This window comes from Mastomys coucha, unplaced genomic scaffold (genome assembly GCF_008632895.1).
Source record: "Mastomys coucha isolate ucsf_1 unplaced genomic scaffold, UCSF_Mcou_1 pScaffold3, whole genome shotgun sequence".
NCBI classification, from domain to species: Eukaryota; Metazoa; Chordata; class Mammalia; order Rodentia; family Muridae; genus Mastomys; species Mastomys coucha.
The window spans coordinates 66,343,523-66,359,584 of record NW_022196909.1 but is presented as its reverse complement, the minus strand read 5'-3'; the positions used below and the strand labels follow the sequence as shown (position 1 = coordinate 66,359,584).

Here is a 16,062-nt window from a genome sequence, read left to right as displayed (position 1 = left end):
AGATCTTCAAAAGTCCATACACCAATATTGGTCTGGTGCTGAGTATGCTGCCCAAGGTTAAGGACTGGGTGGTAGGAACAAGTTTTTCACCCTCAAGGCTGACACTGACCTTGGTTACACCTGAATCTCAACACCACAGAGGATACTCCAAGGCCGGTGGTAATACAGCTGAAGTACATGTCAGTTCTACCAGTGTAATGGTCTCTTCCTAATGACAGAGCTGGTCTAGAGATACCGCCTGAACTTCAACACAAAGCCCTGTACCATTGGGTAGCATCGTCCAGCCCCACCCCATATTCCTGTAGGTGAAAATGACAGAGGTAATTTGTTCATCAATTCTAGCAGTTTGGTCCATAGATACTTATCTGTCAGTAGGGGTCATGGAGCTTCAAACTGCCCTGGGTTTTGTGCAAGATCTGGTAATAAGATTCAAGATTAAGGACTAAGCTTTCTCTCCTTCACCCAAGTGAATGGTGCCTCTCAGCAGAGGACTGCTTCAGGGAGTGAGGGAGGGGTGAGTGAGGGAAGTTCATCTATAGATGAACTTCCTGTCTTCTTCAGTTAATCATTTAGGTCTGTTACACTAAAATCAAGCAGTACAATCTCTTCCTGATTTCCTTCACGCATAGGGAAGTGGTTCGATCTTAGAACAGTTATTCACCTTGCTATGACTGTAGAGAGAGATTATGGGAATACCTTTCAGATGCCATCTTGCTTTGCCTGCTCCATTAATTGTGAATTTGATGACAACCTCTACAATGGAAAGGAAATTCCTTCTGCTTTGTTTTTTAATAAAACATAAAAAATAAAATAGCTTTTTGCTCTGGCTTCTCAAACCATGTGCATATAATATAAACAACTTTGGAGCTACTAGATGGTCTCTTCCTACTTCTTATTACACAAACACAAATATCCCAAAGGTATTGCCCACTCCCCTGTAAAGTTTACCACATGGGCACTTTCAGATTTTGATTAACACAATGTACCTAAGAAATTCATTTCTAAATGGCTCTCCCTCAATCACAAACAATGTGAGCAATTATCTATGTCCCAAGGAGATGAGGCAAGTACAGTATAAGACAATAATCTTGAAAAATAAGGGTTGTAACAGCATTTAGCCAGAGTCAAGTCTTAATACAGACCTCGAATTCCAAACTGTGCCCATTTAGCAATCTGAGAATCAGCCCTCTCCAAGTCCAGGAGCCTCAAGGGCAAGTCTTGTGAGGAGACAAAGCCACTGTTTGGCTTTTCAATGCTTTAAGAGGCTCTCATGAATGACGTGCTTCTTCTGGTCCTTCCTTGGCTGTTTTTAATAGGTTTAAATTCTGATATGTGATTATGTAAACATGATTTTCAAACTGTACATTTTCTCAAGTTTAAGTAAATAGCATATATCTAGTATATAATCAACTTTTGTCAAAACCCATTCCTCGTCACTTAAAAACCATGGGGTTTGTGGCTGTTACTCAAATCCCTTTATAAAGAAAAAAAACATCAGTAAAAGTGTGTTACAGTGATTGTTCTCTGCCAAAAATTCCATTTTTAATGCTTTACTCCCTTCCCCTAGTGTTGTGAAAAAGAACAAAGTAATATTCTTTAAACCTAACTTTCAACAGTATAGTAAGCAGGGCCAACTGAAGTACATCATAATTGCTAAGAAGGACTGAGTTTACAACAACCTTGTGGATGTCTACAAAAAAACACAAAGCAAAATAGACCTAGACACAGAGACATTTGTACATAGCTGTGACCCAAGAATCCTGTTTTCTCTAGTGCCACACCATGAGTCAGTGGGTGGAAACAGAAGCCTTCTTGGTTCTCACGTGCTCACACTATTTACATGTGAACGCTATTGTGCAACTGGCAAACATTTCCAAATAGTAAAAACTCACAAGCCACCAGCAGGGGCACACAATCAGACTGAATTAGCTTCTGCCACATTACCAAATGAGGGTAATCCCACCTGTACCCCTTTTGTACTACACAATTTATCTCTGGACTAATGGAGTTTATGCAGGTGATCAAAAGTTGTGAGGGTTAACTCTCAGTTCAATTAGCTAAATTATTTCTCACCATTTCAAATTATAGCCTATGGCTCCACAAGGTATGCATTTTCACAAATTTAAAAGTGAGGTCATTCATTTCAGACATCAAACCTCCACTAAAAAATAAATTAAAACGAGTTCAAACTCTGAGAGGGACAATGAGTGGGTGGACTGGAGCCATTGCCGGAATGCAATTCTACAGGCTTTCATCGGCCACCCCTTCCCCCAAATTTGCTGGTGAGTTTTAATAAGGTCCCCAGTTAAACAAAACACTTTGGAGCAATGCTTCTCAAAGCACTTCTTTCCCAAGAAAAGGGGGTTCTGCTTGAGTTTGAGAAATGTCGGGGTTACAAGTCTCATTCACATGTAAAATGCATTGTAAGTTCTGAGTAAATTTAACTTACCTAGGTTAATTTAGCTGAGCCTCTTTTCCCAAAATTAAGAGGCCACATGTTACTCAGCATGGTATCCCATTAAGAAAGCTTAGAAAGCTCAGGTTTAGAGAGGCACGCGAGCTCTCACTTCTGCTGTCTTCCAGATTCAAGGCCTGTTCTGAAGGGAAAGAGGTGGCCTTGTGGAGAGAGGACTCTACGGTGCTGAGGTGCCTCTATGAAGAGATGTGGGACAGTGGATCATGCCACCAGACAGAAAACCTAGTGAAGTCAAGCTGATTCAGGAACCCTGGCAACTCTTATAATTGAGAACGGTAGGCATTTAAATCTATTCCCAACCAGGTCGTCCCTGGAACACATGACCATGACACATCATGGAGAGCACAGTGACACATAGTCACATAGGGGAAACACCCGAAGCCCCTCCAAGTGCAGAAGAGGCATCCCTAACATCTTAAACTGACCCTAACCTACCCCCAAATATTTGTAGGATTCTACCCACAAGGCATAAAGTACACAAGTTATTTCACCAAAGACCGTCTGAGAGGCCTGAAGGGATGAGTATTCTCCTGAAGCTTTCATCACTGGAACTGCTTGAGCCTACCTACCTCAGCCACTTCCTATTCAGTGGCTCCTAGCCACCAGCTGTGTCCCACTGCCTGCCACTGACTCTGAGACAGCAGCTGCCATGGAAGAGGCCCCGGCAGCCACCTTGCTTTGGCTGGCCCTCAAAAGCTGCAGCTTTTGGCCACTTGCCTGGGTCCAAGCCCCACAGATTCCTGTGGACGGTGCCCAGTACACAGAAGAGCAGAGAGAGAGGACTCTACAGTGCTGACAGTGTCACTGGTTTTATGTAAAGTAAAATTTCTTTGGATGCATAAGCCACTTGATAATTTTGAATGTGAACTATACACCCCCTGCTATGTTTTACCCTAAGTCACAGAGCAAAATGTTTTGTGGGCTATGCCGGATTGACCTGTATGCCACTTAATTTTTGTCAACTTGACACAAGCTATACTTTTTAGGTAAGAGGGGAATTTCATTGAGAAAAAATGCCTTCATCAGATTGTAGACAATTCCATAGGGCAATTTTTTTAATTAGAAGTACTTGATGTGGAAAGGTCCAGAGCCACTCGCCATCCCTGTGCAAGTGGTTCTGGGTTGTATAAAAAGCTGAGCAAGCTGTGTAGAGCAAGCACTAGGCAGTGTTCCAAGGCCTCTGGTTCAGTTCCTGTCTCCTGAGGTTCCTGCCTTGACTTCCCGCCCTGACTTACCTTCATGATGGACTGTAAGCTGTGAAATTTAAACGCTTTCCCCACCAAGTTCCTTTTAGTCATAGTCTATATTGTAACAATCGAAAGAAAACTAGGACAACCTATTACTATAACTTGCAAAGATGTTTCATTGATGTCCAACATCCAAGTTTACTAAATCTTCAGTTGACTGATAATATATCTAAAGGGATGTATTTTTAACACTCTCACACTAGTGAGCCCAGTTCTGGGCCGTGCTAACTTAGATGAGACGTCCTCACAAGTCTCTGACATTTGAGTACTTGGTCCCCAGTCGGTGGCTGTTTGGGAAAGAATTAGGAGGTTTGGCCTTGTTGGAGGACGTGTGTCATTGCCACGGCTTAAGGTCTTACGAGCCCACACCATTTTTCCGTGTGCTCTCTTCTTACCCTTTTTGTATCAGACTGAGAACTCTCATGCTCCTGCATGGTGCCTTCCTGCTTCCCTGCTCCTCATTACGATGGTGATGGACCCCCACTCCTCTGGAACCAGAAGCCCCTAGTAACCCCATTCTTCTGAAAGTTGCCTTGGTGTTTTATCACAATAATAGAAAAGTGACTAATACACAGGCTTCCCACAGCGGAGATACATACTCGGTCAATTACACTAAACCTTTGGGATCTGGATCTGACTGTCCTCAGAGGACACCCTCAGAGTACAGCAGCCACCTGATATAGCTGCGTTAGTGTCCTAGGCCTTCAGTTCCTCCTCACATTCTGAAAGCCACAGAGGATAGCTCCGTCATCAAAATGATTCATTGAGGACCTAGCATAGCAAAGCCTTTGCTCCAAAATGCTAAGTTTGCTAGAGCATATGGGATTATAAAAGCAAATGTGTATAGTGCATAATATTATGTCACATTACCGGGCACATTTTTTAAAAAGGCAACACCCACAGGTCTGAACAACTTTGATTTTATGCAAATTCTACAAGTACTGAGTCGTGCTTGCATGTCACTATTTGTTGTTGTTGTTGCATCAGCACAGCATCCTGGGAGGAGACTCTCTCACTTGGCTTTACAGTGTCTTACCTTTGCAAACACTTCCCACTTTTGAAAGGGTTTGTAGCTCTCCACAAGAGTCCTCAACGCACATTCTTCTTTTGTGACTGGAAGAGAGGAGCTTCTGTCAGTAGAATGATGTAACTCAATCCTCTTTGGGAATTCAATATTCGGTACCATTGATGCCCAGCCCAGCACGCTTTTTATAATCATAGCCATCATCTTTTTATTATGTCTTGGACTTGAGGAGGCCTGAAAGCAGATGTAACTCATGATGACCTGACTTCAATGGGAGAATGAACCAGGTGGCTAATTGTCTCTAAAACAAATACACTGATAATTAGCAGGAGAGCACAATGCAACAGAAGCCTAACCACCAACCTTTATTTAAGTTAAGCAAATGGTGAGCAAACGATGCAGCTGCATCACACTTTGACAAGTTAATAAGGGAGACATACTTCATCTCAGCTGCCTCCCCAGCCAAAGCATGCCCTTAGGACTGGCAGCAGCGGCACTGAAAGCCATCCATGCTCACAGTGAAAGCCTCTGCTCCGAGGACTTTCCAGATCCAGAGTTTAAGGAAAGCTGGGGTCAAGGCCAAGACAATAGAAAGTTGACGATGTCTTGCCCATCGACACTGGAAGCGCTGGTAATTGCAGCAAAGTTGCCCAGTTAGTGGCATCAGTGCAAACTTAATTTTTCTAGAGTTTAGTATTCTTCAGATTGGATTGACTGATGTCTAATTAGGAGTTTAGCTTTTCTGGAAAAGCTCAACTTGAATACTTTAGGCTTTGAAATCTCTATGGGCTCAGTTGCAAGTACCTATTCTGCCATTTTAGTGCAAAAAAAGACAAAATGTAAACAAATGACACTATTCCAATAAAACTTGATTTATGGACATTGAAATTAAACCACATATAGATTTTACATATTGAAACTATTGCTCATTTTTGGTATCTTTTCAAACATTTATAAATATAGGAACAGTTTTTTACTTACTGGCCATACAAAAGTCAGGTTGAATACGGCCTGCCTCAAGTCTGAGGTTAGTCAATTGTGCTTGGGTTAAGAACTCAGAGATAAGGTTAGTCTCTCTCTCTCTCTCTCTCTCTCTCTCTCTCTCTGCTGATCTATTCCTTAGCTAGACATTGGATTTCACTTCACCAAAGGGCTAGAACCACAGCTACAGAAGAAATACATGCAAAAGATTTGGATTGGGGAAATGCCTAATGATGTTGGCTGTGCAAGTCATAGGTTCAGAAAGGCCAAGACTCTCAAAGGAGTGTGAACTCAGAATGCCAGCAGATCAGTGTGGGCTTAAACTAAGAGGCTTTCCTTGGGTGATTCATCAGTTGATATATATATATATATATATATATCGTTAAAAAGAATATATATGTACATACACATATACATTATTACATTATTTAACATTATTCATAATAGCCAAGTTATGGGATTTGATGTCTATCAACAGAAGAGTAGATAGAGAGATTAAGGTACATTTACACAGTGTAATATTATTGAATGAATCATGTTGTCTGCAGGAAAATATGCTGAACTAGAAATTATTATATTAGACAAATTAAGCCAAAATGAAAGAAAAACTCAGAAAGAAAATATTACATATTTTCTTCATAAATATAATTTACATTTTTAAATATACACACACAGACAGGCACACCCACATGACATGAAGAGAGAGGGGTTATTTGGGAAGAGGTAGGGTACCAGTGGGGGGATGTGGGTAGGAATTTCAGAGGGCAACAAGGAAGACATGATTAAAGTATAAAAATATAATAAAAAGTATGAAAATATAATAAGTCATTATTTTTGTACAATGAATAGATGCTAATTTAAAAGGGGTGATTAGGGCAGAATTATTTATAGTCTCAAAAATATGAATATATTCAAAAATAGTGATGTTCAATAACATTGTCAGTGTTCAAAAGTTGATGGTCATAATTTATAAATTATTACATAGACAGTAAGATGATGCATAAGACTATAAATTGCCATGGAAAGACATCAGACAGGAGTGAAGTCAAGCAATACTAGAACAATAGAGACAACATGACTCTTTTTAAAAAAAATTTCAGGAAATATCTATGATGGCCTAGACATTACTATTCATTTCATCAAGGTAGCCTTATAAGTATGTCTTCATTTTGAATTCTTTTGTACCTCTGCCTTAGTTAGGGTTTCCATTGCTGGGAAGAGACACCATAACCAAGGCAACTCTTACAAAGGCAAACATTTAACTGGGGCTGGCTTACCAGTTCTGAAGTTTAGCCCACTATCATCATAGCAGGAAGCCAACAACATGGAGGCAGACATGATGCTGGAGAAGGAGCTGAAAGTTCTGCGTCTTGATTTGAAGTCAACCAGGAAAGAATGGCTTCTGCCCTGGGCAAAGCTTAACCACAGGATCTCAGAGCCCACCCCCATAGTGACTCACTTCCTCCAACAGGGCCACACCTACTCCAACAAGAACACACCTCCTAATAGCATTCCCTGTGAGCCAAGCCTTCAAACATGAGTCTATGGGAGCCAAACCTATTCGAACCACTACAACTACATTCTAGAATTCATTCATTTAATACATACTTACTAAGTGATTAGTATATCCCAGGATATTTTTATACTAATTTTATATCTTGTCATCTTTTATAGACAAGATCCCAAAGAAGATGAGAGCCAAAGAAAATGAGTCGGGGAAGTTGGGACCAAAATGCCATCTAAAGTCATGTGGGTAGCAACTGATACCAATATTTCACATAGCTCTGCCATCTCTCTACCACTTCTCAACACTAGCCTCCATCAACCTCTCACAACCTTACCAAGGGACCAAAGGATAAGACACTAAAACCAGAGAAGATCTAACTTAGTAACCCAGGCCTGTAAGGCCACCTTCTAAAAAGGAAGGAAAAATCGGAGAGATGTAAAGAGACTTTATTTAATATGAGAATTTTAAAAAAATTAATAACAATTTCATCTTATCCTTAACTCTCATAGAGTTTAAACTGCACTACATTTGAGCCAATGTGGAAATCTTTAATCAAGCAGAGAGTATTTTTTATTTTCAAGCATTTATAACACAGTATCAGAATGGTGTTGATGAAGAAGCAGAAAGCAGACATTGCCGTGGTTTTGAGGTGGTTCAGAGGCTGAGCCATCTTCACGTGTGCTGGCCGCTTCTACTGCTTTTGAGGCTATAGATCCCCAGTGAGGTTCAAACATATTAAATAACAGAAACTTAAAGAGGATCTTTGGAAATATGCACCTGCCATCTGAAGACATATATTTCAGCTAAGAGATCTATATATTTAAAATGAATGAATGATTTGGAAAGCACATAACAGGTAAGTCTATTGATGTGTAAGGCTTGAGGTGGCTTTACCTACACAAATGCCTCCCCAAAAGCACTTCTGCGAAGGAAGCAATGGCAGCTTAAATGATGGAGAGGAATCAGAACCCAAGAGAACCTGGGAACTGATTCCACACTGGTCTCTATTGCTCCCTCTCCCTTGTCTATTGAGTCTATTTCATTTCCTGCCTCTATTTTTCCAATTGGTATTGGGCAATTCTCTCCCAAATGCCTAAAATAATAGTTCTGTTGTGTAGCTGGCTGACAATCCATCATACAATCAAAACCATGCTGGCCAGATATGGGCAACTGCTTCTCAGCCTTTGCTGGTCCATCTGTCACTCTCCATACATTAATTGGGAAAGTATTTGGTGATCAGAGACTATATAGGAAGCTTGAGCACATGTGCACACCATAACACCATAACACACTAACACACACACATACACACACACACACTGCATGAAGTTGTGTGTGGGTGTATATTTATCTAGAACATAAGCCAATATTTTTCAACAACAATTTTACCTCTGTTTATAACATCATTTTCAGTTGTCTTAATTTCAAAATAAACTATTCCTTCCCCAAATAAGAGACACACTGAAATGTTACCGTAACTCCTGTTTTTCAAAAGACCCTTATTTGTACCCCAGAGAGACCCAAGCTGGGGCTCACATTCACACAAGCCTGCATACACTCAAAGGAACAACAATATTTGAAACAAAAGGAAAACCTAAAGACAGTTGTTTTAGTCCTTAATATAATGCTTAATTTTTTCACATTAATATGTAAAAATTCCCTAGGGGCTAGTTACAGGCTTGCATTGCTATTTTTATTTTATCAATAATAATTATGTTTTTTTTATTGGATGCTTCTTTTCCAGGGAACCCAAAGTGTATGCAAATCCTTTATTTTTTCCCTTATGCCATCTTTGAGGCATAGCCAAGAGGCAGATCATTTTATCACAATCAAAAAAAGATAGAAATTAGTAGAGATGCCAGCACAGAGAATGGAAACTGGTCCTGGATTTGGTGCAAGATTTTACTACTGCCCTCCCTAAATACCCGTCTCTCCAACCATTGCCTCTCTGGCAGAACCTTTTGAAAGATTCGTTTAGTTATAACTTTTCAGTGCCTGGCTGCAGCTTGTGGGAGCTTGGTTGACCTGTCTCTCCAACCTTCTTTTAAACCTCTCTCTTCACTTAATACTCAACACTGATACCAGCTGCCTAGGAATTGGGTACCCTAGAATCATCCCCACGTGAGAGCCATGTGCTTTGGTGATGCCAAGAAGAGGAGCAGGAGTGTGAGAAGTGGGAGGAGGAAGGAAGGAACCAAGCCAGGAACGGGAAAATCATGTATCTAATTTCAAAGGTAAGCTCTGGGGAGATGCACTTATGACGGACATAGATCATTGGGAAGGGCTGGAACATACACTCTCAGAAATTCTGGCTGTAAACGAAGTCTACCATCTTGGAGGCAGATGTCCAATTAAGAAATGCTAAAAGGGAGAAGACACCAGCAAGCAACATGTGTGGGGATGGAGCCAGCAGTGACAGCGTACACCACCACGGGCACTCTGTTCCGGAAGCACTCCTTGGGGGTCTTGAGCCTTTAGCTAGGTCTTTTCTCTTCCCCAACTCTCTTCTTAGTCCCCTGCTGAGACGATGTCACTGCCTCAAAGCAGTCCCCTTAATTTCCAATTCTCTATTCCCCTATAAATGAAGCATCTATATATAGGAGTTCTTCAACCGACTACTAAATCCAAGAGCTCTTCTCAAATGTCCTTTGCTTGCTTGTTTCTTGCCCACTCTGAAGTGGAATTTCAGGAATTTTGCTCTCCTGCATCCTGAGCTCACACATTAGCTTCCCAGGATACACTCATTCAACCAGGTCCTCTTGAAGAGGTGACAACTAAGACACAACCTTTCTTTTCAAAATAAGAAAGAAAATTCAAGTACTCCACTGTGGACAGTAATTACAGTTACTTAAATTGTACTTATATACAGGGGTACACACCTGTAAATAGATGCAGGATGGTTACAAGTTCAGTGTCACTGAGGCTACATAACAAGAACATTCTCAAAAACCAAAACTTAAAATAATAGAAAATATTCCCATGTAGTGAAAACTCTGAAATCCATAGGAATATATTTATTAAAAAGGGCTAATATGATTGCAGTATCATCAAAACACATAAGTTAAATAGGAAAGTTTCTCTGGGCACTAGAGAAACGGCTCCATTGGTGAAGTGCTGGCCTGAGTTGCATCTCCAGAAACCACATTAAAAAGCCTGCCATGGTGACACACCGTTGTAATCCCAACACTGGAGAAATAGACATGGGTGGCTCCCTGGAGCTAGCTGGTCATCCAACCTAGCCTACTTGATGAGCTCCAAGCCAATGAGAGACACTGTCTAAAAGCACAAGATGGCTAGTTCTTGAGGCACCTACACACACAGACACACACACACATGCGCACGTGCACATGTGCACACATGCATATGCACACAAAAATAGAAGTTTGTCTATATGGAGTGGAAAAGTCAACAAATGCTAAAAATGAGAAAACTAAAAAAGGATTTGGGGTGGGATGTTGCTATTTTAGTAAACCAGATTGTTTCTAAATTAGGGACGGGAACTTCTTTCGCACAGAATGTTTATTTTTACATTACTTTCCCCCTTAAAAATAAGGTGTTTAGCATGTGAGCCAAGCTTACTTGAGCTTCCTGTGGTAGATGGATACAGAGACCCAACTCTCCCTTCTGTAGCCAATAGGAGTTTGCAGTGCCCCATGTCCATAATTATATGTTCCCCACCCTTGAATCTAGGTTCTGTTGCCAGTGGAACGGCAGTAGCATACTGATGCTCTAAGTTTAGATCCAAGGTTTCAAGAGTCCTTCAGTGTACCCACTCTGTTCAATGGAACACCGCCACTGGCCTGCAATCCAATCAGAACTGACATGCTAGAAAGAGAAGCACTATGTGTGGAGCCAAGCTGATTTATCCCAGTCTGCAGAGACTAGCCAGCTCTAGTAAACCCTCCTGCTGACCAGAGGGACATGAGTGAGCCCAGTGTCCAAGCCAGACAGGCAAACCTACGCAGCAAAGGCACAGATATGGAGAATCAGTGATGGTTATCCTTAGGAATTGCATGGTAAGATTTTATCCCACAAGGATAAAGTCTTTTTTATGCTAAAGAACACAGTTGGATCTGAGTCTCAGAACCCCTTGGTGAATCCATTTTTTGTTCCCCATTATTGCTATGGTTGCTTCCAAGTCATCTGAAGACAAGAAGCTATCTCAGGTATGTTTAGTAGAGGTGAGTCACTTAAAACACCTCTACATGCAAGTGCCAAGACAACAGTACATTCAAATAGCTGATATTTTGCTGAGACGTAAGAATGAAGTTTGCATCTTCTGGGTATATGCTCAGGACTGTTATTGCTGGTCCTCAGGTAGTACTATGTCCAATTTTCTAAGGAACCGCCAAACTGATTTCCAGAGTGGTTGTACCAGCTTGCTACTCCAATATGTAGTAAGGACACATGCTCCACTATGTTCATAGCAGCCTTATTTATAATAGCCAGAAACTGGAAACAACCTAGATGTTCCTCAACAGAGGAATGGATACAGAAAATGTGATACATTTACACAATGGAGTACTACTCAGCTATTAAAAACAATGAATTTATGAAATTCTTAGGCAAATGGATGGATCTGGAGGATATCATCCTGAGTGAGGTAACCCAATCACAGAAGAACACACACGGTATGCACTCACTGATAAGTGGATATTAGCCTAGAAGCTCAGAATACCCAAGATACAATCCACAAACCACATGAAACTCAAGAAGAAGGAAGACCAAAGTGTGGATACTTTGATCCTTCTTAGAAGGGGGCACAAAATACCCATGGAAGGAGTTACAGAGACAAAGTGTGGAGCAGAGAATGAAGGAAGGATAATCCAGAGACTGCCCCACCTAAGCATCCATCCCATATACAATCACCAAACCCAGATACTATTGTGGATGACAACAAGTGCTTGCTAACAGAAGCCTGATATAGCTGTCTCCTGAGAGGCTCTGCCAGTGCCTGACAAATATAGAAGTAGATGCTCACAGCCATCCATTGGACTGAGCACAGGGTCCCCAATGAAGGAGCTAGAGAAAGGACCCAAGGAGCTGAAGGGTTTGTAGCCACTTAGGAGGAACAACAATATGATCTAACAAGTACCCTCAGAGCTCCCAGGGACTAAACCACCAACCAAAGAGTACACATGGTAGGACTCATGGCTCCAGCAGTGTATGTATAGCAGAGGATGGCCAAGTTGGTCATCAATGGGAGGAGAGGACCTTGGTCCTGTGAAGGCTCTGTGCCCCAGTGTAGAGGAATGCCAGGGCCAGGAAGCAGGAGAGGGTGGTTTGGTGAGCAGGGGGAGGGGGGAAGTAATAGGGGGTTTTTGGAGGAGAAACCAGGAAAGAGGAAAACATTTGAAATGTAAATAAAGAAAACAATAAAAAATAAGTAAAATAAAAAAATAGGGGAAAAAAGAAGTAAAGTTTGCTTCGGCAAAAACAAAACAAAGCCAGGAAAAAAAAAAAAAGAAGAAGAATCTTGCCTGGTCCCATTCTATTATACCAATCAACCATATTCACTAAGACTTGCTGACTTTACTCTTGACTTATAAATAATTAGCTATGATTTAATAGTAAGAATAGGATTAGTGAATCACTGTTAGTTCTCTTGTTTTTTAAGCTACAGTTGTACATAGGATTTTGTTCTCATTGTTGCTTTTCTGTAGATCAGCTGCTCTTTCATTGTCCTGTGCAAAGATAAAAATCTAGGCACCTGCCAAACCTAAAAAAGGGAGAGGGAGAAATGGGAAGGGGAGGGAGTGAAGCTTTGTTCAATAAGACTGATCACTGGCCCACATGAAAAAGAATAACAAATAAACAACCTGCCACAAATTGAGGTGTACATGCAGAGGTATAGACCTTTAACGCATATTCCAGTTGCCACGGCTACCATTTTGCAAAATGAAGCGATGAAATTATCAACTGAAATTTTGGCTGCGTTTTTCATGGGGGTGCAATGCATTCTTTTACAGATTGCTAGCCTTTCCCTCCACATTTGAGTGTGAGGTTTTCAGTTGTAATTGTGGATCATTTTAGGGAACTGCTCATTCTCAGGTGTATTTTTACTATGTCAAAAATGGGATTTTTTTTAAAACCATCCTTTCTTTCAGTTTTCCTTTGTCTTCTCCTTCTAAATGTCTAAGCCTATTTGTGTATAGTTTATGGATTTGTAGCTAAGTAGAAAATAATGTTGCTGTCACATGAGAAGTTTGGGAAATCAGGGTCTGCACCTTAGGACGGACATAATCTATCATTGTATTAGCCAAATTTTGGAGCTGTAATTTAAAATTTTAAGTTGAATCTAAAGCAGAAGACAGTAGGGCACGTTCTTTCAGTGGTGGTCTCACCATCACCCGAGGGGCTCTTACAACACAGACTGCTGAACCCATCCCTAGAGTGTCTGATTCAGCATTTCTGGGCTGGGGCCTAAGAATCTGCATCTTTAACAAAGCCCCAGGCTGAAGCTGATGCCAGTTTTGGGGATCACACTGAGCCCTACTGAGCCAGGGATAGGTGGAGGATAGGGGCCAGGTCCTTGAGGCATATCAATAATGTGGTATTTGTGTGAAAATATAGAATTTAAAAGATGGCATGTTCTTTATTATGCAGGCTCCCAGCACGACACAGTGGTGTAGTTGGATAAGCTAACTTTGGAGCGTCTAGTAAGGTGACTATTAGCTAATACCAGGCAGGAATGAGAGGAGCTGATATGAGAAAGAACAGGGTTGACAACGAAGGAGCTGACCCAGCACTAAGGTTTGGGGTGGGGGTAAGAAGGGATGCGAGAGGAAAGCCTGAGGCAATTAGAACCATAGGATAAAGTGGAAGGATCCATGGCCCTCAATAACACAACCTGGCAGGAAGAAAGCCTACGTGTCACTTGCCAACTGCACTCCAGTGTCTACCAAAAAGACAAATCTTTTTCAAACATGCAAGCCTGCAACTCTAACTCTAACCACCACTCCAAGAAATACTCCAGAGAGTCATACAAATAGTTACATACTAAGAAAGTTCTCTGGGGGCTCAGGAGCCAGTACCATTGGGAAAACAGCATAGATGTGGTTCCCTTGAAATCAGACTTCTGGAGCCCAGAGAGGAACAAGAGTGCACACAGGAGAAATTGCAGTGTGTGCATTTGCTCTGGTAGAGGAAGCAGGGATTCAGGACAGTGGAGATTACTTTGCAGTAGTGTCCTAGTGTGGCCTAACCAGGTTCTCTGGGTCCAGCTCTTGCTAGAACACAACAAATTCATCAGCCAGACTGATTCTCATTGAGAGGGTTGGCTTGGGAAGTTCTGCCACCACACTTGCAGTGTGCTAGCAGAATTCAGGATCTGTGATTAGGGAACCAAAACCTAGAGCTCCCAAAAGCTGCCCTTCTTCATCACCAGGTAGGTAAGATGCCTTTGCACAGAGGGTGCACAGAACAGGCTCTAGTTTCTCTATAGGTCAGCAGGACGGCAGAGATGACGTGGAAAGAGCCGTAAGCAACCTAAACTCTGGGAGATCATCTCATATTTGTCTTCTGTAATTTGGAAACAAGTCATAGGTCCCAACACACATAGGAGAGAGAATCAGACAAGGACATGAGTAATGCAGGTGGGATTATTTAAAGTTATCTTGGAATAACAGCATTGTTAAACAGAATCAGGAATTAAAATTTTATCCCAAGCCAATCACATGTAACAATTTAAAAGAGGTATTAAATGGAGGGGCAAAGTAGAATTTATATTTTCTTATTCCAAAGCTTCTTACAGAGGGTGGATGGGAAATGCAAGGGGGCTGGTCCATGGCTATTACTCTTTAGGAACCACCATGTTCTGCAGTGTTCTAAGGTCTCCTGTCCCACGGTGCTATATTTCTCAGCAGATACAAAATGATGAACCATCAAGTTTAATAGCCTAGTGTCAGCAGAAAGGATAGAGATGTAGCAGAAAGACTATTTTGGTTAGCAAATATTTGGACTTGGTCTAACATAAAATTTAAAACAAATTCTGAATTTAATCTTTTCCCTTTTACAATATTTATGTGTGTGGAATAGTTCCTTAGACAATGCCTCTCCTCAAATCATCTGGCATGTAGATAGACTTGCAGTTTCCTTGCCCTCCTTTCGCCTCTGGGCCTGTCTGGAGCCTAAAAGCAAGAGTACTGCAGTAGCTGCAAGCTTTCTTGTATAATCAGCCTTGCAGTGGCGTCTTGCTATACCAGGATCAACAGTTAATGTTTTCAAGATGTTTAAAATCCAGGTGTTCAACTACTATTAGCTTGAAATCAGGTATAGTGAGAGAGAACATTTATACCACAGGGATTGGCAGGTGCTATAAATCAGCTCCTCCCTCCTCACACCCTCCCCATGCCCCGATGCCTACAAACTTGTTGCTAAACATTGGCTAGTTCATTGACACTTTGACACATTCAAGCCTCAACCCTAACCATTGTCTAAGAAATATTTAGAGAATCACTGAATATTTGGATATAATAAAGTTCTTTTGGACTAGAGAGATGTTGTTGTTATTAGAGCATTTGCTGGGCAAATATGAAAACCTGAGTTCCATCCCAGAACCCATGTATTAAAACCTCAGGTATGATGATGATGCGCGCAGAAGCACCTTGTCAGAAGCGGACACCACAGCCTCACTTGCCCTAGGCCGCCATGACTGGAGTGTCCTACCTGACTGGGGCTTTGGCAGAGGCTCTTTTGGAGTGAGCCTGGCAGAGGAAGACACCATGCATTCTAGGCTGTTCTCTGAACCTAGAGACTGCCCAGCTGCCTGTGCCTTGGAGGAGGCGCAGCAACTCTGCCAGAGCCTGAGGCCAAGTACAGATTTCAC

At 41.5% G+C, this 16,062-nt stretch overlaps 1 long non-coding RNA gene across 1 annotated transcript; it reads right to left on the bottom strand.

The window, feature by feature from the left end:
- Positions 1-4,627: 4,627 nt before the first annotated feature.
- On the bottom strand, positions 4,628-7,109 carry LOC116075059. The gene is made up of 2 exons (XR_004112399.1): positions 7,006-7,109; positions 4,628-4,836 (listed from the first exon to the last, which is right to left on the bottom strand). It is a non-coding gene; the product is annotated as an uncharacterized LOC116075059 (long non-coding RNA).
- Positions 7,110-16,062: the final 8,953 nt, after the last annotated feature.